The sequence below is a fragment of the Piliocolobus tephrosceles genome, chromosome 18 (assembly GCF_002776525.5).
Source record: "Piliocolobus tephrosceles isolate RC106 chromosome 18, ASM277652v3, whole genome shotgun sequence".
NCBI lineage: Eukaryota > Metazoa > Chordata > Mammalia > Primates > Cercopithecidae > Piliocolobus > Piliocolobus tephrosceles.
This window is the reverse complement of record NC_045451.1, coordinates 23,568,710-23,587,824: the sequence shown is the minus strand read 5'-3', so window position 1 is coordinate 23,587,824 and position 19,115 is coordinate 23,568,710.

Below are 19,115 nucleotides of genomic sequence, written 5' to 3'. Positions count from 1 at the left end.
TAATTTAAACATTTCGTTTGGGATGAAGATGACTTTTATATATCATCTTAAAGACATGTCAAATTTGACATTCATTCTTTTCTTTCTTTTTAAAATTCAAGTAATTTTTCTATCCAGGCATCTACTTAAAGGTAAATTATTATCTATTTATTATCAGTTATTTAAAGTTTGATAGAACAAAATCCTAAAACTGCTTAGGCTGATATTCTTTTCAAGGAGGGAACTTTGTCAAATTCTTTCATTATTTCCCCTCTCTGTTTAATGGATTATTTAGTGTTTTCACATCATTTTAATTAATTAGATAATTGATATTTTCTATTTTCTTATAATTAAATAGGCCAATGTTTTCCACAATTTTCTGACTTTATTATCTTATTTTGAAAGAGCAACCCTTGTTTAAGTAGTCAACAATGCATATGTGTATGAGCATTCACTTTTAACACTTCAATTCTGGGATTTATTTTGGTGCATGAGTAACCTAGAAATTTTAATTTTCTTCTAAATGGCTACCTAACTGTCACAATAGCATACATTAATTAATCCATCATTTGCAAATGAATTGAAATTCCTAATTTAATTTATACTAATTTCTTATATCTCTACATTAGTTTATTTCAAAAAGATTATTTGATCTGTTTCATTGATCTGTTCTAGGATGAAAGTTACCTGTTAACTACTCTAAAATCTTATAGTTTTAAAATTTACTTTATAATCTGACGGAGCAAATCATCTTTTAAAAACTTCTTGGCTCTCAGAAGTTTATTTTTCTAGATTAACTTTAGGATACGTTGGCCAATTAAAATATTGTAAGAGGTTTTGATTAGAACTGCATAAAAATCAAACATTAAATCTGTAGAAAACAGACATTTTTATAATATTGAATGCTCCAACCCAGGAATATGGGTTCCTGGATTGAATCTCACCATCTATTTAGGCCTGTGCTACGTACTTCAGTAAAGTATTATAATTTTTCTCATGTAGAGCCTGCAATTTTTTGTTAATTTAATTTCTAGGTTACATATATGTATGTCTAAAGTAAATGGTATACTTTTTCATTGCATTTAATTGGGATAGTTCATATTTCTTATATTAAAGTCATAATATTTGTATATTTTGGGACCAGCCACCTTACTAAGAGACCTTATTAGTTTTTCTAGTTTTCTTCTTGAGATTGTCAAGTGGGCAGCAGCATTTTTCCTTTGATGTATTATATTAGATTTTCATTCTTCTTTTCCTTGAATAAGCCAGGTTCTTTAGGTTACAATTTTTATTATTTAAAGCAAAATAGAGTTCATTTACAGGATCAAAGGCTAGAGATAGGCCAGGAACATGATGAGGCAAGTGAAGCTGTTTCCTCAGATGCCAAATTTAAGTGATATCAAAAAGCTCACGAATCAAGATAAATAATATTTTAATGCAATAGTTTGTGTTTTAAATGAATATGAAAGAAATCCATGATGAAACAAATACCAACAATTTAAATATAGGTAAGTTTAGCAAGGAGAACTGGGCTCGGAAAAGCCAGGAGCCAGCAGATGTGGAGATGTCAGTAGCAGCTCTCAGTGACAACTGTACTTGTACTTGCTGCCCGTGGGATGAATCAGCTTTGAGAATGAGAGTGATTGGCATCGTTGGCTAAGGAGAGGGCAGGATTCTTTGATTGACTGTCCCAGACTCCACATGATGGGGGAAGGTAATTTTCCAAAAGGAAACAGGGGCACAGTTGTTAAAAACAATGATTGTCTACCATGTTGCAGTCCCACGATGCATTTTCTACATTGACCCCACCTCCACCTCCAACTGCCATCCTCCACATGTTAGGGCTACACCTCCCAAGAGACCACGTACCAAAGTGCCAGCTCTCCTTTGCTTCCTGCTATACAGTTTACTCAGAGCTGCAACCTTCATATGGAGACAGCATAAAAGATATTGATGAAGAGGCCGGGCGCGGTGGCTCAAGCCTGTAATCCCAGCACTTTGGGAGGCCGAGACGGGAGGATCACGAGGTCAGGAGATCGAGACCATCCTGGCTAACACGGTGAAACCCCGTCTCTACTAAAAACTACAAAAAACTAGCCGGGCGAGGTGGCAGCGCCTGTAGTCCCAGCTACCCGGGAGGCTGAGGCAGGAGAATGGCGTGAACCCGGGAGGCGGAGCTTGCAGTGAGCTGAGATCCGGCCACTGCACTCCAGCCTGGGTGACAGCGAGACTCCGTCTCAAAAAAAAAAAAAAAAAAAGATATTGATGAAGAAACTCTGGTAGCTTCAAAGAGTACTCTGTTGGAAAGGAAATGGCAGTCTAAGCCCTATTTTGAACAAACACTGGGTGTCCCTACTTGGGAGGGGACCTCATGGAAAGGCTGGAAACTCTTCCTGAAGAGATTCTTCTGCCTCAAGAGAAGTATGTTTTTGCCACTGATTGTTTCTCAGGCAAATTTAATAGGCTGTATTAGACTGATGAGAGTGCTTCTCCAAAGAGTTAACTACTCAACCTTAACTTATATATTTTCACAGGTATTTAATGAAAATTTCAATGAATTATATTTGACACAATTATTGATAAGATAGGTTTTACATCTACCACTTTAAAATTTATTTTCTATGTCTTTTTTGTTCATCTATTCTTTCATTACTGCATTCTTTTGTGTTAAATAGATATTTTCTGATATATCGTGTTAATTATCTTATTTCTTTTGCTCTATATTTTAAATTTACTTTCTTAGTGGTTGTCCTGAGGACTACAGTTAACATTTTAACTTAGGACAATTAGTTTGAATTAATACTTAATTTCAATTGTATACAAAACTTTGCTCAGGACTCAGGACTCAGCTGGGAATCTCATTAGGGATCCCTTGTCCCTGATGAGATGCTTTTCTCTTGCTTCTTTCAAGACATTCTCTTTGTCTTTGAACAGTCTGACTGTGGGTTGGTTGCCTAGATATAAATCTCTTTAGATGTATCCTACTTAAAGGTCATTCAGTTTTTCCTGGGTGTTGTCTGTCACGTAGAACCCTGCCCTGACTCTCCCTCACTCACTAATATTGCCTTGAGGCAGATTTCCCTCTTACGACTTTAGTAATGCCTTGCTTCTGAGAAATGCATTCTTTGGCAGTTTTACTGTTGTGTGATCATAGATTGTATTCCAAACCTAGATGGTGTAGCCTACCACACACTTGGGATGTATGGGATAGCCTACTATTTCTAGGCTAGAAATCTATATAGCATGTTACTGTATTGAATACTATATTAGTCCATTTTCATGTTGCTGATAAAGACATGCCTGAGACTGGGTAATTTAGAAAGGAAACAGGTTTAATTGACTCACAGTTCCGTGTGGTTGGGGAGGCCTCACAATCATGGCAGGAGGCAAGGAGGAGCAATGTAATGTCCTACATGGATGGTGGAAGGCAAAGGGAGAGTTCGTGTAGGGAAACTCTCCCTTATAAAACCATCAGCTCTCTTGAGACTTACTCACTATCTTGAGAACAGCACGGGAAAGACCTGCTCCCATTATTGAATTAACTCCCACCCCATCCCTCCCACAGCATGTGGGAATTCAAAACGAGATTTGGGTGAGGACACAGCCAAACCATATCAAATACTGTAGGCAATTTCAACACATATTTGAGTAAATATAGAAAAGATACAGTAAAAATATGGTATGAAAGATTAAAATATGATATACCTGTATAGAGTAATTACCATGAATGGAGCCTGCAGGATGGAAGTTGCCTAGGTGAGTCAATGAGTGAGTGATGAAGGGCTAGGACATTACTGTGCACTACTGTAGACTTTATAAACATTGTGCACTTAGGCTACACTAATTTATAGAAAAAGCTTTCTTCAATAATAACTTAATCTTAGCTTACTGTAATGTTTTATTTATAAATTTTAATTAAAAAAATTTCTATTGGTTTTTTTTGAAAGGAAGAATTAAACTGTTTTTATTTTATTTTATTTTATTTTATTTGTATTATACTTTAAGTCCTGGGATATATGTGCAGAACGTGCAGATTTGTTACATAGGTATACATCTGCCATGGTAGATTGCTGCATCTATCAACCTGTCATCTACATTAGGTATTTCTCCTAGTGCTGTCTGTCCCCTTACCCCCCATCCCCTGACAGGCTGCGGTGTGTGATGTTCCCCTCGTTGTGTCCATATGTTCTCATTGGTCAACTACCACTTAGGAGTGAGAACATGTGGTGTTTGGTTTTCTGTTCTTGTGTTAGTTTGCTGAGAATGATGGTTTCCAGCTTCATCCATGTCCCTGCAAAGGACATGAACTCATTCTTTTTTATGGCTGCATGGTGTTCCATGGTGTACATGTGCCACATTTTCTTTATCCAGTCTAACATTGCTGGACATTTGAGATGGTTCCAAGTCTTTGCTACTGTGAATAGTGCTGCAGTAAACATACGTGTGCTTGTGTCTTTATAGTAGAATGATTTATAATCCTTTGGGTGTATACCCAGAAATGGGATTGCTGGGCCAAACAGTATTTATAGTTCTAGATCCTTGAGAAATCACTACACTGTCTTCCACAATGGTTGAACTAATTTATACTTCCACCAACAGTGTAAAAGTGTTCCTATTTCTCCACATCCTCTCCAGCATCTGTTGTTTCTTGACTTTTTAATGATCGCCATTCTAACTGGTGTGAGATGGTATCTCATTGTGGTTTTGATTTGCATTTCTGTAATGACCAATGATGATGAGCTTTCTTTCATATGTTTGTTGGCTGCATAAATGTCTTCTTTTGAAAAGTTTCTGTTTATATCCCTCACCCACTTTTTGATGAGGTTGTTTGCTTTTTTTTCTTGTAAATTTGTTTACATTCCTTGTAGATTCTGGATATTAGCCCTTTGTCAGATGGACAGGTTGCAAAAATATTCTCCCATTCTGTAGGTTGGCTGTTCACTCTGATGATAGTTTCTTTTACTGTGCAGAAGCTCTTTAGTTTAATTAGATTCATTTGTCCATTTTGAATTTTGTTGCATTTGCTTTTGGTGTTTTAGTCATGAAGTCTTCACCCATGCCTATGTCCTGAATGGTATTCCCTAAGTTTTCTTCTAGGATTTTTTATGGTTTTAGGTCTTATGTTTCAGTCTTTAATCCATCTTGAGTTAATTTTTGTAAAAGGTATAAGGAAGGTGTCCAGTTTCAGTTTCCTGCATATGGCTAGCCAGTTTTCTCAACACCATTTATTAAATAGGGAATCCTTTCCCCATTGCTTGTTTTTGTCAGGTTTGTCAAAGATCAGATGGTTGTAGATGTGTAGTATTATTTCCGAGCCCTCTGTTCTGTTCCATTGTCCTATATTTCTGTTTTGGTACCAGTACTGTGCTGTTTTGGTTACTGTAGCCTTGTAGTATAGTTTGAAGTCAAGTAGCATGATGCCTCCAGCTTTGTTCTTTTTGCTTAGGAATGTCTTGGCTATATGGGCTCTTTTTTGGTTCCATTTGAAATTTAAAGTAGTTTTTTCTAATTCAGTGAAGAAAGTGAATGGTAACTTGAAGGGAATAGCATTGAATCTATAAATTACTTTGGGCAGTATGGTCATTTTCACGATACTGATTCTTCCTGTCCATGAGCATGTAGTGTTTTTCCATTTGTTTGTGTCCTCTCTTATTTCCGTGACCAGTGGTATGTAGTTCTCCTTGAAGAGGTCCTTCACATCCCTTGTAAGTTGTATTCCTGAGTGTTTTATTCTCTTTGTAACAATTGTGAATGGGAGTTTGCTCATGATTTGGCTCTCTGTTTTCCTATTATTGGTGTACAGGAATGCTTGTGATTTTTGCACATTGATTTTTATCCTGAGACTTTGGTGAAGTTGCTTATCAGCTTAAGGAGTTTTGGGGCTGAGACAACGGGGTTTTCTAAATATACAATCATGACATCTGTAAACAGAGACAATTTGACTTCCTCTCTCCCTATTTGAATACCCTTTATTTCTTCCTTTTGCTGGATTGCCCTGGCCAGAACTTCCAATACTATGTTGAATAGGAGGGGTGAGAGAGGGCATCCTTGTTTTGTGCCAGTTTTCAAAGGGAATGCTTCCAGTTTTGCCCATTCAGTATGATATTGGCTGCGGGTTTGTCATAAATAGTCTTATTATTTTGAGATACGTTCCATCAATACCTAGTTTATTGAGTGTTTTTAGCATGAAGGGATATTGAATTTTACTGGAGGTTTTTTCTGCATCTATTGAAATAATCATGTGGTTTTTGTCATTAGTTCTGTTAATGTGATGGATTACGTTTATTGATTTGTGTATATTGAACCAGCCTTGCATCCCAGGAATGAAGCCTACTTGATTGTGGTGGATAAGCTTTTTAATGTGCTGCTGGATTTGGTTTGCCAGTATTTTATTGAGGATTTTCGCATCAATGTTCATCAGGGATATTGGCCTGAAATTTTCTTGTTTTGTTGTGTCTCTGCCAGGTTTTGGTATCAGGATGATGCTGGCCTCATAAAATGAGTTAGGGAGGAGTCCCTCATTTTCAATTGTTTGTAATAGTTTCAGAAAGAATGGTACCAGCTCCTCTTTGTACCTCTGGTAGAATTCGGCTGTGAATCCATCTGGTCCTAGGCTTTTTTTTGGTTGGAAGCTATTAATTACTGCCTCAATTTCAGAACTTGTTATTGGTATCTTCAGGGATTTTACTTCTTCCTGGTTTAGTCTTGGGAGGGCATATGTGTCCAGGAATTTATCCATTGCTTCTAGAATTTCTAGTTTATTTGCGTATAGGTGTTTATAATATTCTCTGATGGTAGTTTGTATTTCTGTGGGATCAGTGGTGATCTCCTCTTTATCATTTTTTTATTGTGTCTATTTGATTCTTCTCTCTTTTCTTCTTTATTAGTCTGGCTAGTGGTTATCTATTTTGTTAATCTTTTCAAAAAACCAGCTCCTGGATTCATCAATTTTTTTGTTTGTTTGTTTGTTTTTTTGAGACAGAGTCTTGCTCTGTTGCCCAGGCTGGAGTGCAGTGGCTGGATCTCAGCTCACTGCAACCTCCGCCTCCCGGGTTCACGCCATTCTCCTGCCTCAACCTCCCGAGTAGCTGGGACCACAGGCGCCGCCACCTCGCCTGGCTAATTTTTTGTATTTTTAGTAGAGACGGGGTTTCACCGTGTTAGCCAGGATGGTCTCGATCTCCTGACCTCGTGATCCGCCCGTCTCGGCCTCCCAAAGTGCTGGGATTACAGACTTGAGCCACCGCGCCCGGCCGATTCATCGATTTTTTGAAGGATTTTTCATGTCTCTATCTCCTTCACTTCTGCTCTAATTTTAGTTATTTCTTGTCTTCTGCTAGCTTTTGAATTTTTCTCTTTCTTCTCCAGTTATTTTATTATTTATTTATTTATTTATTTTGAGAAGTAGTCTTGCTCCGTCGCCCAGACTGGAGTGCAGTGGCACCATCTCGGCTCACTGCAAGCTCTGCCTCCTGGGTTCACACCATTCTCCTGCCTCAGCATCCAGAGTAGCTGGGACTACAGGCGCCCACCACCGTGCCTGGCTAATTTTTTTTGTATTTTTAGTAGAGACGGGGTTTCACCGTGTTAACCAGGATGGTCTTCATCTCCTGACCTCATGATCCACCCGCCTTGGCCTCCCAAAGTGCTGGGATTACAGGCGTGAGCCACTGCACCAGGCCTGGTTCTTTTAATTGTGATGTTAGGGTGTCAATTTTAGTTCTTTCCCACTTTCTTCTGTGGGCATTTAGTGCTATAAATTCCTCTCTAAACACTGCTTTAGCTCTGTCCCAGAGATTTCTGGTACATTGTGTCTTGCTTCTCATCGGTTTCAAATAACTTACTGATTTCTGTCTTAATTTCATAATTTACCCAGTAGTCATTCAGGAACAGATTGTTCGGTTTCCATGTAGTTGTGTGGTAGTTGTGTGGTTTTGAGTGAGTTTCTTAATCCTGAGTTCTAATTTGATGGCACTCTGGTTTGAGAGACTGTTTGTTATTATTTTTGTTCTTATTCATTGGCTAAGGAGTGTTTTACTTCCAGTTATGTGGTTGATTTAGAATGAGTGCTATGTGGTGCTGAGAAGAATGTGTATTCTGTTTATTTGGAGTGGAGAGTTTTGTGATGTCTATTAGGTCCACTTGGTCCAGAGCTGAGTTGAAATCCTGAATATCCGTGTTCATTTTCTGTCTCATTGATCTGTCTAATATTGACAGTGGGGTGTTAAAGTCTCCCACTATTATTGTGTGGGAATCTAAGTCTCTTTGTCGGTCTCTAAGAACTTGCTTTGTGAATCTGGGTGCTCCTGTATTGGGTGCATATGTATTTAACATAGTTAGCTGTTCTTGTTGTATTGATCCCTTTATCATTATGTAATGCCCTTCCTTGTCTTTTTTGATCTTTGTTGGTTTAAAGTCTGTTTTATCAGAGACTAGAATTGCAACCCCTGCTTTTTTTTGCTTTCCATTTGCTTGGTAAATCTTCTTCCATCCCTTTATTTTGAGCCTATGTGTGTCTTTGCATGTGAGATGGCTCTCCTGAATACAGCACGCCAGTGGGTCTTGACTCTATCCAATTTGCCAGTCTGTGTCTTTTAATTGGGGCATTTAGTCCATTTACATTTAAGGTTAATATTGATATGTGTGAATTTGATCCTGTCATTATGATACTAGCTGGTTATTTTGCCCATTAGTTAATGCATTAGTTAATGCAGTTGCTTCATAGTGTCAATGGTCTTTACATTTTGGTTTGTTTTTGCAGTGGCTGGTACCAGTTTTGCTTTTCCACATTTAGTGCTTCCTTTAGGAGCTCTTGTAAGGCAGGCCTGATGGTGACAAAATCCCTCAGCATTTGTTTCTGTGGAGAAGATTTTATTTCTCCTTCATTTATGAAGTTTAGTTTGGCTGGATATGAAATTCTGGGTTGAAAATTCTTTTCTTTAAGAATGTTGAACATTGGCCCCCACTCTCTTCTGGTGACTTTTGGATGGCGGTTTTGTGTGGTCATCCTTTTTGTTGATGTTGATGCTATTGCTTTCTGTCTGTTGGTTTTCCTTCTAACAATCAGGTCCCTCTTCTGCAGGTCTGCTGGAGTTTGCTGGGGCTCCACTCCAGACCCTGTTTGCCTGGGTATCACTAGTGGAGGCTGCAGAACAGCAAAGATTGCTGCCTGCTCCTTCCTTTGGAAGCTTTGTCCCAGAAAGGCACCCATCAGATGCCAGCCAGAGCTCTCCCGTATGAGGTGGCTGTCGACTCCGGCTGGGAGGATTCTCCCTGTCAGGAGGCATGGGGATCAGGGACCTACTACAGGAGTCAGTATGCCCCTTAGCAGAGCTCAAGCACTGTGCTGGGAAATCCACTGCTCTCTTCCTAATTTCTGTTGGTTTTGGGGGAATGGGTGGTGTTTGGTTGCATGAGTAAGTTCTTTACTGGTGATTTGTGAGATTTTGGCACACCCATCACATGAGCAGTATACGCTGAACTCAGTTTATAGTATTTTATCCATCACCCACCCCGACCCTTCCCCCAAATCCATAAAGCCCATTATATCATTCTTACGCATTTGCATCCTCATAGCTTAGCTCCCACTTACGAGTGAGAACATATGATGTTTGGTTTTCCATTCCTGAGCTAACTTAACTTAGAATAATGGTCTCCAATTCCATCTAGATTGCCGTGAATGCCATTATTTCATTCCTTTTTATGACTAAATAGTATTCCATGTTGTATATATATACCACAATTTCTTTATCCACTCATTGAATCATGGGCGTTTGGGCTACTTATTTATTTATTTTTTTAATTTTTGACTCTTTTGTAATAACACTTAGTTTAAAACAAAAACATGTGGTATAGTTGTGCAAAATACTTCTTTTTATCCTTGTTCTACATATTTTTTTATTTAAAAATTTATTTACTTAAAATTTTTTTTGTTGTTAAAGACTGGGACACAAACACACACATCACCAATATCACTGTTTTCTACCTCCACATCTTGTCCTACTGGGTCTTCAGCAGCAAAAGCATGCATGGAGCTGCCATCTCTAAAATAAAGATTAAAATATAATATAGTAAATATGTAAACCAGTGATGTAATTAGTATCATTATCAAGTGTTATGTATTGTACATAATTGTATATGCTGTGCTTTTACACAACTGGCAGTGCAGTAGGTTTATTTTTACCAGCATCACCACGGTCATGTGGGTAAGGTGTTGCACCATGACACTATAACGACTACAATGTTTTTCAGCTTTATTATTATAATCTTATGGGAATGTGTAATGCGGTCAATTCTTGATGGAAACCTCTAAGGGTAAGGAGGAAGAATACAACTGTGTTTCATGTATGCTTCTTGATAAAGTATTATTTGATATATAATGGTTTATGACTCATATACCTGATATAAAAAGTATAATTTTTATCAGTATAAAGCTACCCTATTATTCTTATTCTGTGACTTTTCTCCTTTAAGTCTGACATTTCCACTCTGACTCTCTTTTTCTTAGCCTTTGCTTGGGAATTTCTCAGCTTTCCTTTAATTTCCAATGTACCCAGGCTATTTTGCTTTGTGTGTGTGTCTTTGGTGGAAAGAATATAATTGGATTTTATTTTTATTACAACATGAATATTATGCCTTTCATTAGGAAATTCAATCCACTTTCAAGTGTTGAATTATTTGTGTGTTTGCCACCGTAAGAGTGATTGTCTCATTGGAGACACTCAACAAATAAATATTAAATGAATGAACAATTTCTGATATTTTGATTTCCCTACTTTCTCTCTCTTCTATTAGTATAAATACATTTTAAATTTGCTCTTGTCTTCTGGAGACATCTTGTTTATAATTTTACTAGTAGTTAATTGTAGGTTTTAAAAATATATTCTATTTATGTGTATGTTTCTGAGGTTTATAAGTGCCTATTTTGTCTTTAACCACAATTTTGAAATGTTTGACTGATTTTCAAGCCCACAACAGACTATGAAGAATAACTAGCAGTCTTCATATCAGAGGCAGAAGTTAAGAATCTGCTGAATATAGCAGTAAAAGCCAGGATTGGTCATCTATAGGGTCTTATATCTTAGCAATACAACTGGAGTTTATAAAACTAGTTTATCAAGAATAATCCATGCATGTTGGCCACGGTGGCTCACACCTGTAATCCCAGTACTTTGGGAGGCTGAAGCAGGTGAATCATTTGAGCCCAGGAGTTTAAGACCAGCCCAGTCAACATGGCAAAACCCCATCTCCACTAAAAGTACAAAAATTAGCCAGGTGTGGTGGTGCATGCCTGTAGCACCAGCTACTTGGGAGGCCAGGGGGAGAGGATGACCTAAGCCTGGGAGGTGGAGGCTGCATCGAGCTGAGATTGTGCCATTGCACTCCAACCTGGGCAACAGAGCCAGACCCTGCCTCAAAAAAACAAAACAAAACAAAAACACAAAGAATAATCCATATAGTATGTTAGCAATGAAGGAACTGTTTCATTGAGAAATTGCTTCCAAAATAAAATCTGAATGAAATATTTGAGAAGTTAAATGTGTCAGATACAATGATCTCAGTCATTTATTATGTAGAGTCCCTAATGTCTTTATTATACTATTTAAGTTGCCTGTTTAGGTTTCATTATTAGCTCCAGGTGGACAGAAACTTGTTTTATACTAACACATAAGTGACCTGATTCAGGCTCTATTATAATACATATCTCTAAACTACATCTTTTGCACCTACGAAAAATAGGGAGAATGTGAATACCTAGCAGAGTAGTAATGTGGATTTTGGTCAAAATTAAATGAAATAATCCATGTAAAAGCATTTGGCACAGGGGTTGGCATTCATCACCTCCACCACTTACTAGGTATGTGACCTCAAGACAGTTTCTTAACCTTTCAATGCCTCAGATTTATCATCCCTAGTATAGGAATTATCATAGTACTTACCTCAGAGATTTAATATAAAGACCTTAGAGCAAAGCATGGTATAATATAAGTTCCAAGTAAATGTGAGCTATTATTAGTATTTCAATGCAGGAAGGACCACATTTATACTCTGGCAGAAACCATCAGAAAAGAGTTTTCTTTTTGGACACAAATCAAGAAAGCAATAGTTACAATGTGGTCCAAAGCAGGGAGATGGGATTGGGGCAGAAGACTGGTGTCTAGTCTGGGCCCACTCCTTGCCTGAGGAAACCTGGGTAGTCTTCAGTTTCTCATTTTGTATCACAGGGAAACATACCTGATGCAGATTTGATACGCAAAACATAAGAGTTACAGTGTATGAACATGTTCTATAATGTGTTATATCAATGCTATTTAGTAGGAACTATTTTTGATCATTTGACTGTTTTTATCACATTAGCACCTCCCATTCCATTAGCTTTCCTAGCCCCATCAGCATTCAGAAATGGATTCTATATATTTGTCAGCATAACCTCGATTTCCTTACTTTGCTATTCCTTGAATATATGTCATTAACCAGTCTGGGTACAATTAGTGCAAGGAGTAGAAATGAGACAATATTCTGTGAATTTCTAACTCTCCATTTTGGCAGAACTACTCTGGACCAGCCACTACAGCTGTCAGGGTGATTTATGATGTTCTTCACCAAGCTGACAGCCGGTGGAGAAAAAACTTCATGCAAGAAAAATTCCTTATATTTATTCTACCTAGTTTAATACCTGATGAACCATGTTATAAGAACAATTCTTAAAATAGCCTTGAGGAGAGCACCTCCACATTGCCCAGACATACAATTCATCATAGAAATACTGGTGGAAAATGGAGGGGAGATGGTGGTCATGCTGTGAACTTGACTGGCTTACAACCAATGTCTTATTGGTTGGAAACGTGGCAATAAGAAAAGCAGCCTAATGTACTTTAAGTGCTAACTGGCACTCTTCTAGTTGCTCTAAACTATTTTTCCTTACAGTAAGCCTTCCTCTTAGGTAATACTATTATCACATCAACATGATTGTAAATAAGAATGGAGAATCAACCCAAGAAAGACACAGCATGACTACCTCCAAAGCCACTTCATTTGGAGATAGAAATGAAGAGGTGTACAGTCCATCCTCAGTAGGGTTGCCTATGCTTTGTGCCTTCCTGAAACTTTTAATCATTAGAAGCCATCATAATCTTCCACATCAACACAGTCCATAAAGCATTTGTTATATATTGACTTATTTTGTATTGCTCTTTAAGGATATGCTATTTGTTCATCTTTTCTTCTCAACTAGATACTGTCTTTAACCTCTCTTATCTCTTCCTTTCAGCCTATACATATACAAAAGTCTCTTCAAAGAACAAATTGACCAACCAAGCAAAACCATTCCCTTCACTTCCTGTCTACTGTATTTACTTCCTTATCTGACTGAGCCCTCCATTTCCTGATAGAGCACGTTGCACTCATTGTCTCCACTTGGCACTCTCTGTTCTCTTGGCTTTGAGGGCACTACTCTCTCTTGCTCTATTCTACGCTGTCTCCTTTTGTTTTCGACATTTCTAACAACACCTTTTCAGCCTCCTCCTGTGGCTTTTCTCTCATCTCTCTTCCCCTTTCGTAGGGCTCATCTATTAACATTCCCTGGGATTCTTCATTTACTCCAATATCTTAAGTATGCGAACAGGTCTTGAATACATATTTATATTTTACTTTTTGAGACAGAATCTTGCTCTGTCACCCAGGCTGAAATGCTGTGGCATGATCATGGCTCACTGCAGCATTGGTCTTCCAGGCTCAAGCGATCTTCCTGCCTCAGGCTCCCAAGTAGCTGGGACTACAGGCAGGCACCACCATACCTGGCTGATGTTTTTGAATTTTTAGCAGAGACAAAGTCTCACTATGTTTCCCAGGCTGATCTCGAACTCCTAAGCTCAAGCAGTCCTCCCACCTCAGCCTCCTAAAGTGCTGAGAGCAACCGCACCCAAGTCAAATACATATTTCTAATGAGACATGTTACTAAAGCTCAGAATTATGTCTCCAACTGCCTACTGAACACTTCAGATACAACATATCAACAACTGAACTTACTTTCTCCCCAAACACTCTTTTTTATTCAGCTTTCTGATTGGGAGACCTCTGGAAATTACACTTAATTCTTTCTTCTCTTTCATTTGCTTCTGTGGCCCAGTTGATTCTACTCCTATTTCTTGAACACATTGTATTATTTCTATTCCACTTTCCATGTCCTCATTATTGTTCTCATTGCCTTTCACTTGAATTACCAGAACTCTCCTCATAATGTCTGTAGCCTTCGTATTTGCCCACCTTCAGTGTAATCCTCACCCAGTCCATATGTCATTAAGGTGGACTCTGAAAGCAAAATGACACTTAACAGAGGGAAAAATCCCTTAATTATGTCATTTTCCAGTTAAAAATCCTCAAATGGCACTCCATTGATTTCAAAGCAAAGTGTCTATTATTTGGGCAAAGTCAGGCACTTTTTTGCCTTGACTCTTGTTGGCCCTTTCAATGGAATCTGCATGATTCCTCTAATGCATTCTTTGATCCCCATTTATGCCCTTTACTGTCTCCAAACTTTACATGCACATGCAATTTCCTCTCCCTAGAGTGGCCTCCACTTATTTTTCGGCCTGGAAATCTCCAGGCATATTCTCTCTCAAAACTGCATTTAAGCACTATTCTTCTAGGAAGACCTCCCAAATCCAGTGTAGTATGAGACAAAACCACAGTATGTGAAATCTTAGGAAACCCTAACTAGATGCTGAAATGATCAGTTTAGTCTAAATTTATTTACAGACATTAGTTACTAGTAGGTAATGAAATAAATCAAGTTATTCTTTATCTATGAAGATATCATTTTTTGAGTAAGTCCCCAAGCATGGAGTTAGAAGACTCATCAGAGCAAGGGTATGAGTGTTCAGGAAAGCCTGTGCATACTTGGGTGATCTATATGAGTCAGAAATGCAGATGCATAATAAATTGGTTGGGATTTATTAATACATGCACCTGCTGATCTAACGGTGACCTATAGAACAAGCCCAAAGCAAACCAAAGATATTTTCAAGGCTCAAGTATATCAGGCATATGGGAAGCATGTAAATGTTCAAAGAGGATGTCCAGTAATGAGGAATCCAACATTTATCCCAATAGCAACATGTTAAATGCTCCCACTCCCATCTGACGATTGCTGCTCAAGTGTTTCCTTCTGAGGTAATTCCTTGAAAGTGTGTATACATGGCCAGTCTCCATGGCTGAGACATACACATGCATGGAACCTAGAAGCATAAGGAACAACTCTGAGGTCATTAGGAGCTAAAAGTACTGAACCTACACACTTGCCCTGGAGCAAGTATTCTTTAGCAGAAATGTCAAAGGGATTATAATAAAATGAACAAACAACAAGTCTACTCATAAAGCATCTTAAGCTTTATGGATAACTCCCCCATCATAAAAAGAAACAACAAAAAAGTACAGAATGACTGACTTTTACTATTGGAAGGGAGGGGGAGTTTTGCCAAAAGCTGCTATTTGTATAAACCTGTGGACCCACCACCCTCAATAATATACAATATAGAAAGAACTATTTGTTCCAAGATGGTCTTGTTTGTTTTTTATTTGTTTGATAATAGCTTTATTGGGGTAAAATTCCTATACCATAAAATTTATCATTTAAAGTATATAATTAAGTGATTTTTAGATATTTACTATGTTGTGCAAGTATTACCACTATCTAATTTTTAAAAATCTTTAGCACCACCCAAAAGAAACCCTGTTATGCAAATAATCATACAAATAACAGAGTTATTTGCAAATATGCAAATGCTGAATACTTACATCTCCCCAAATTTCACATTTTGAAGCCCTAATCCACAGTGTGATATTATTTGAAGCTAGCATTTTTAGGAGGTAATAAGATTAAATGAGATCATAAGAGTGGAGTCCTAATCCCATAGGACTGGAAGCCTTATAAGAAGAGGAAGAGAGTGAGATCTTTTTCTCTCTTTCCATGCACACGCACCACTGAGGAAAGGCTATGTGAGCATGCAGTGAGAAGGCGTCCATCTGCAAGCTAGGAAGAGAGCCCTCACCAGTAATCAAATCAGTTGGCTCCTTGATTTTGGACTTCCTAGCCTTCAGCACTGTGAGAAATAAATTTTTGTTTTTTAAGTCACTCAGTTTTTGGTATTTTGTTACAGCAGCTTGAATTACCAATATAAACCCATACCCATTAGCAACCACTCCCCATCCTTAGTTCATAAAAGCCACCACTGTACTTTCTATGGATTTGCCCATCTGAGCACTTCATATAAATGGAATCATCTAATATGTGGAATTTGTGACAGGCTTCTTTCACTTAGTATATTTCCAAGTTCCATTCATGATGTAGCATTTATTGGTACTTCACTACTTTTTATTGCTAAATAATATTACATTGTAAGGATACAATACATTTTGTTTGTACATTCATCAATTCATGAACATTTGGGTTTTCACTCTGGGACTATTATGAATAATGCTGCTGTGAACATTGATGTGCAGGTTTTTGTATGAACATGTGTCATCAGTTCGATTGTTTATATACCTAGAACTGGAATTGCTAGGCCACATAACTCTGTGTTTTAATATTTCCAGGTACTGCAAGCTCACTTTCCAACATGGCTGCATCATTTCACATTCCCACCAGGAGTATGAGGTTTCCAATTTCTCTACATCCTCATCATTACTTGTTATTATCTGTCTTTTTGATTTTAGGCATTCTAGAAGGTATGGAGTGGTATCTCATTGTGGTATTGATTTGCATTTCCTTAATGACTAATGATTTTGAACATTTTTTCATGTGTTTATTGGCTATTTGTATATCTTCCTTGGAGAAGTGTTTATTCAAATCCTTTGCCCATTTTTTAAATTGGATTATCTTTTTATTGTTGCATGGTATAAGTTCCCTATATATTCTGGACACAAGTCTCTTATTAGTTATACAATTTGCAAATATTTTCTCCCATTCTGTGGGTTGTCTTTTAACCTTTTTAATGTGTCCATTGAACCACAAAAGGTTTTAATTTTCACAAAGTTCAATTTATCTACTTTTTTCTTTTGTCACTTATTTGTATCATATCTGAGAAACCATTACCTAATCCAAGGTCACAAAGGATTACTCCTATGTTCTCTTTTAAAAGTTTTGTAGTTTTTACTCTTATATTTAAGTTGAATATCCATTTTGAGTTAATTTTTGTACATAGTATGGCATAGGATGGAGAGGATCTTGTTAATCACTTTTTCCTGATATACTTCAGCTTCAAATGTGGAGCTATTAATCTGTAGGTTTCCTGAAAGCACACATTATATAAAGCAACTTCTGTGACAAATTTGACTCAATTAATTAATTAATTAGAGACATAGTCTTGCTCTGTTCCCCAGACTGGAGTGTAGTGGTGCCATCTTGGATCACTGCAACCTTCAACTTTTGAGTTCAAGCAATTCTAGTGTCTCAGCTTCCCAAGTAGCTGGGATTACAGGTGTGCGCCAGCATGCCTGGCTAATTTTTGTATTTTTAGTAGAGGCACGTTTCCGCCATGTTAACCAGACTAGTCTCTAACTCCTGGCCTCAAGTCATCTGCCTGCCTTGGCCAACCAAAATGCTGGGATTAGAGGTTGGGATTAGAGGCATGACCATGCCTAGTCATGATGATTTATTGAGTGGAGTTCTGTTCAAGATGATGGAGGGCTAAAATTGTCCTAAGAGCAGCAAAGGCTAGCTAGCTCAGTGGCTCATGCCTGTAATCCTAGCACTTTGGGAGGCCTAGATGAGTGGATCGCCTGAGGTCAGGAATTCGAGACCAGCTTAGCCAACATGGCAAAACCCTGTCTCTACCAAAGATACAAAAATTAGCCAGGTGTGGTGGCATGCACGTGTAATCCCAGCTACTCAGGAGGCTGAGGCAGGAGAATTGCTTGAACCTTGGGGGCAGAGGTTGCAGTGAGCTGAGATTGTGCCACTTCTCTCCAGCCTGGGTGACAGAGCAAAATTCCATCAAAAGAAAGAAAGAAAGAGAGAAAGGGAGAAAGGGAAGAAAGGAAAGAGAGAAAGAGAGAAAGAGAGAAAGAAAGGAAGGAAGGAAGGAAGGAAGGAAGGAAGGAAGGAAGGAAGGAAGGAAGGAAGGAAAGAAAGAAAGAAAGAAAGAAAGAAAGAAAGAAAGAAAGAAAGAAAAGAAAGAAAGAAAGAAAGAAAGAAAGAAAGAAAGAAAGAAAGAAAGAAAGAAAGAAAGAAAGAAAGAAAGAAAGAAAAAGAGAAAGAAAAAATTTTTGGCAAGATTGTGAGCCAGTTTTAAGAGTTTTTATTAAATTTCAAATCTGATTTTAAATTCTCGAAGTTGGATAGATAGCCTGGAAAGAATGGTCACAGACCTTTTCCCTAATATTTTAAGTTGCTTCAAATCAGTTATTAAATCTTATATATGTATTTTCTAAAGATTTATTCCACATGGGTTTGATTAATTTACACAGACTTCTTCCAAAACTGTATCTAAACCACATTGTTGATATCTAAGAAACTCTATGAGCTTCTCCAAAAGCCCTCTTAAAAATACAACAAAATCATGTTAGCAACTCCAGATTCCAAGTTGAAATTCTCCCACTTTAGTATAAGTACCATCAGTTTTGAATGAGTCTGGATATGAAAACCTATTTTCCCATTTTGAGGAGAAAATCCCTTTTCAGAGACTCTTTCTTGAAGGTATATTTGTTATAACATATTTGGGCTTAGGGCTAAAACCTTTGGTTTGTAAGCTGAGATTTTCATTTGCACTCACCATCAATGGCGTATAAGTTGAAAAGAATCTCAGGTCTGGTTGCTATCCTGAGCTACTGCAAAGGAGAAACCACTGAGAGTAAGAGCACTTAAATTATTGTACATCACATTTGCTATTTGCTGCCATTATTTTTCTATTAAATTAATGGAGGACAATCAGTTGAGATGATATTGTAGATCTCAGTGCCTAGTGCATTGTAGGTCCTCAATATATGTTGATTCTTCTTTTCTTTACATATTTTTGAGGTACAGAAAGAAGTTCTTTAAATGGTTTTTATCTGTAATCATTTTGGAAAATTAGCCATGAAGATGGAAATTTGTGAACAAAGGAGAACTTGCAAATGCCATTTTACTGAACATGCTACTG